A 5,000-nucleotide genomic window follows, 5' to 3' on the forward strand; every position below is an offset into this window, starting at 1 on the left:
AGACAGACAGACAGACAGACAGACAGACAGACACTCACTCACTATCCTGGCCAACGTTTTTTTTTTTTTTTTTTTTTTTTTTTTTTTTTTTTTTAAGTAAAATGGCGGGAAACGGGGGAACCCATGAAAAGCGCTTCGCCCTACTTTCACTTTGGATCTTTCTTCTTTTTCCTTGCTAGCTTTGTCTCTTTCTTTTTTATCCTTGACAACGGGAGAATGCACCGTTCCCGGAGGTACTGCAATACCGGGTCGATGCGTGGAGCGGACGGAGCAAGCCCCATTTCCGACTCCCTGTTCGAAAAATCCATTTAATATGTAGTCCACCGATGGGGGACCTATCACATATTAAACTGATAAGAACAGATTTATTTAGAAAAAATTATTTATTACCATCAATACCATTCATTTTTACAAAATCATATTTAGCAATCAAAATCATATAATGGCATTCTTTACAATCTATTTACAAAATTAATCAACAAACCAAACCCTTCAGGGGAGCATCATCCCTCCCCGTCATACCTAACCAATACCTTTCCCTATCTCCCTGTCCCTAATCTATACCCTTACTTCTCTAAATTAATCCCAGCCCTAAACCCCCTTTCCACCTCTCCCGAGCAGCATGCTGCCCCCACTTCAACTCCTCCCTCTTCATCCTCCCCCTCAAGTCTCCTTCCACCCTCCTCACTATCCCTTCCACCCCCCAATCTCTCCCTGTCTTAACCAAATTCTGCCTGGCTTCCCACAGCCCCCGCTTAAAGAGACTCATGAGAAGCCAGAGCAGAAACCTGTCCCTAACTGTACCCCTCGCTCTCCCTACACCTCTCTCTAACCTAGCCCAAGTCAACACAAAATCCCCTCTTACCATTCCTAACAACACCCGTGCCCTAGCCCATACTACTCCGGCAAAGGCACAGTCCCAAAAGGCATGGCGCACAGTCTCCTCCCTGCCACAAGAGGATCTTGGACAGGTGGGGGATCGCGCCAAACTATGCCGGTACATAATAGAACGCACCGGCAAGCACTTGTGGAGGCTCAACCAATTCAGGTCCTTGAGCCTGTTGTCCAGGCCCCGCGCCTGCACTCCCTCCCAGACCACTTCCGAGATACCCACTACAGGCGTCGGACTCCCTGCCCGTCTGACCTCCTCGTACAGGTGCCTGTGGTCTAAACCTACTCGGGCGACTTCAACCTCGGGGTGCGCACGCAACCACTTGGCCGCATGGCCAAAGTGCCACGGCAGCTGTTCCGCCCGAGGACCCGTGTTAGACCACACCATTACGCTTCTCGCCTGATACGAGAAGAACACCCGCAGGAGGTAACCGGACGGGTGTATCACTGGATGAGCAAGCTCCGTCAACAAGAACGAAACAAACAATGCATCCAGCTTGAGGGGGAAATGTGGTACCCCCCTACCTCCCTCCCCAATGGGACAGAGCATGCGTGCCCTTGCGACCCACTCGTACCTGCCACCCCACATGAACTGAAACACTAGCCTCACTAGAGGCTTCCTCAGACAAGCCGGCAATGGGTAGATGTACGCCAAATACAAAAGAGACGGCAATACATCCACCTTGAGAACCAAGACCTTGCCTACAAAAGACAAAGACCTAGCCCTCCACATCGCTAGCTTTCTCTGTACCACTGCGATACCCCTGTTCCAGTTCAGCGTCGCTGAGCCGGAGGTCTCAAAATGGACCCCGAGAATCTTCAGGGCCCCGTTACAGAGAGATAACCCCCCGGGCACATCCGTCCTCCCGCGCCATCTTCCGAAATACTTAACAGAAGACTTTGCATGATTCAGAACCGCTCCCGACGCTCGGGTGAAGTCCCCAATTATGGCAAGGGACCTTGTCAGGCACGAGTCCTTGCAAAGCAGCAAGGAAGTGTCGTCGGCGTACTGCGTCATCTTAACACGCAGCCCGCCACTCCCAGGGATCAGTAAGCCCTCCACCCCTGTGTCTGCCCTTATGGCAGCCCCCAGAGGCTCCATGTACAGAACGAAGAGGAGAGCCGAGAGCGGGCACCCCTGCCTGACCCCTGAAGAGAGGTCAAAAACATCACCCATGTGACTGTTTACACTTACCCGGCACCCCGCTCCGACATATAATGTACGGATCCATCCTATAAACTTCTCCCCAAATCCTAATCTACCTAACACCCTGAATAGAAAGGATCTATTCACGCGATCAAAGGCTTTCGCCTGATCAAGCGCTGCTACCGTCAATGGCAGACCTCTATCTTCTACCCAAGCGATGGAGTCCCTGATCAACTGTAGGTTCCATCTAATAGAGCGTCCCTCTACCACGCACGTTTGATCCTCATGGACGACGTAGGGAAGGGCTGTGCGCAAACGATCCGCTAAGACCTTTGCTAACATCTTATAATCTACACACAGCGTGGTCAACGGCCGCCAGTTGCCGAGGTCAGTAACTTCCCCCTTCTTATAAAGAAGTGACAGCACACCAACCGCCATTGATCCCCCCGGGACCCCCGTCTCAAGGATGGCCTTCAAGACTTCGAGGACCACCGGTCCAAGAATACCCCAAAACTTGAGGTAAAACTCAGCCGGCAGCCCATCCATCCCAGGCACCTTCCCTTTTCCCATCCTCCTAAGGGCACTCTCAACCTCTTCTAGGGAGATCTGAGCCTCCATCACGTCTCTAATGTCCTCCGGCAAACGCCGGGACAGGTGTTCTAAAAACACATTTCCCTGCTCTACATCTATTTCCCTCTCCTTAAAAAACCCCCGGAAATGTTCAGTTGTCACCCTGACCATTTCCTCCGGTCTTCTAACTATACTTCCATTTTCTTCCCTAACCCCATGCATTACCTTCCTACTCTGTCTAGCCCTAACCGACTTAAAGAACATAGCGGAACAAGTCTCATTATGTTCTAAAAAGCCATTATGCACCCGCTCTAGGAAAACTCGAGCTTTCCGCTCCTGTAGCTCCCTGAGCTGCGCCTTCAAGGCTGCGGATCTCTCCCAGTCAATTGAAACGCAGAGGTTGCCTGCCTCGTACTCGAGTTCGATTAACCTTTGGATATGATCCACCTCCCTCCTTTCATCCCTTTTTTTTCCTCCTGCAGTACCCTATTATAAAGGCCCTGATCCTTACCTTAACTAAATCCCACCACTCTAACATCCCCTCACACATGTACCGGAGGCCTTCAAGCCCCCGAAAGAAACCAAAAAATGCGTCAACGAAAGCTTGCTCCTCCAGCACATCCCGATCTAACTTTCAGTACCCCCTACCGAAGAGGCAGACTGGCGACCCCACCTGCAGTAGCACCCCGTCATGGTCCGAAAAGAAAACAGGCAACAAACGCCCAGACAACTGACCCAATGACCTGGATAAAAAAATATAGTCGAGCCTCCGCGCAACCCCCCTGGAGTTGCGCCATGTAGGACCGACCATTGTCGGAGCAGTGTGCAGGCCACCATCAACCAGTCCATGGCAAGCCATTAGCCCGGTGATGGCGCCTGCACTACTATCCCCCCCTACCCCTAACTCTATATTAAAATCCCCCCCTATCACTAAATACCTATTTGTGATACACAGGGGCGCCAGACAGTCCACCATCTCCCTCCTGTCTGCCGCCACCTGTGGCCCATACACCACCACTAATCTAAACTTACAATCCCTTATTGTGACATCCACCCCCAAAACCCTTCCCTGCATTATCACATATGACCCCTCCACCTTTACCTCCCTGTGCCCACATAAAATCCCTACCCCTGTTGAGTGCACCCCTCCTATACCCCATACCGATTCCCCCTTTTCCCACTCCCTCCTAAATCTACACACATCCCCTCCATCCCTCAGGTGAACCTCCTGTAAAAAACAAAAATCAAACCCCACACCTTCCAAAAAACTAAAAACCGCCCTCCTCTTAACAAAATTTCTTAAACCCCTTACATTTAAACTAACAAAAGTAAAATTTAACCCCATTTATAGCAATACAACTGACACACCAATACTTCACACCAAAACCCAGAACAGAAAAACCAAAACAGGAGACTCACCCGATGCTCCCCTTTTCCTCCATCTTGTTTCCCCAGGATCCACCACCCGTGTCTGACTCCCCCACCGTCAAATCCAACACTTCCCCCTTACTACTGGCCGGGGATAACACGTTCCCACACAGGTATTCTGTATTTCCCTCTATCAGTGCCAGCACCTGGCGATCCAGCTCCTCCAACGATGTGAAACAAGACGAAGGAGAGGGAGCCCACGAAGGACCTACCACTTCCCCCCCCCCCTCACTTCCACTCTTCCTCTCACTGTCCACAGTTTCCACCTTTTTCTTCCTCTTCTTCTTTTGTAATGTCCCCACGAGGCCTCTCTCCCCTACCTCCTCCACTCTCTCCCCCTCCTCTACCCCCTTCTCCTTCCTTTTCTCCCCTTTTCCCTCCTTCCCCTCCTCTCCCTCTCCCTCTGCCCCGACCTCCTCTCCGTCCATCTCCGCCATCACTCCTTCCATCCCGGCCTCCTCTCCTTCCATTTCAGCCATCCCTCCTTCCATCCTGGCCACCTCTCCTTCTGTCCCGACCACCACCACTCCTTCTGTCCCAACCACTACTCCTTCTGTCCCAGCCACCACTCCTTCTGTCCCAGCCACCGCTCCTTCTGTCCCGTCCCTCTTCTTCTCTTTCTCCTCTTCTCTCTCTGGTTTCCTTGGTGCAGCTCCTCCCTCTCTGCCTCCACCTTCTGCGCGCTCTTCTCCTCTTTTTCCCCCATCCCCCGCTCTCGCTCCCCCCCCAGCTGCAGACGCGTATGACCTCTTCCTAGCCGGGCAGTCTCTCCATAGGTGCTCCACCGAGCCACACCCGTGACAAGCCTTTGGCTCGACACAGTCCCTTGCCTCGTGCTCTATTGATCCACATATCCTGCACTTCCTTGTACTGCACGAAGCGAGAATGTGACCATAGGCCATACATCGCCTGCAGAACGGGGGCTGACGCGCATAAAACAACGTCCCCCTGTCAGCCCCCAGGG

General features: G+C 52.1%; 1 pseudogene; it reads right to left on the bottom strand.

Annotated features, from left to right (window-relative positions):
- Positions 1-211: 211 nt before the first annotated feature.
- On the bottom strand, positions 212-383 carry LOC120035827 (annotated as a pseudogene).
- Positions 384-5,000: the final 4,617 nt, after the last annotated feature.

Source organism: Salvelinus namaycush, unplaced genomic scaffold (assembly GCF_016432855.1).
Source record: "Salvelinus namaycush isolate Seneca unplaced genomic scaffold, SaNama_1.0 Scaffold1108, whole genome shotgun sequence".
NCBI classification, from domain to species: domain Eukaryota; kingdom Metazoa; phylum Chordata; class Actinopteri; order Salmoniformes; family Salmonidae; genus Salvelinus; species Salvelinus namaycush.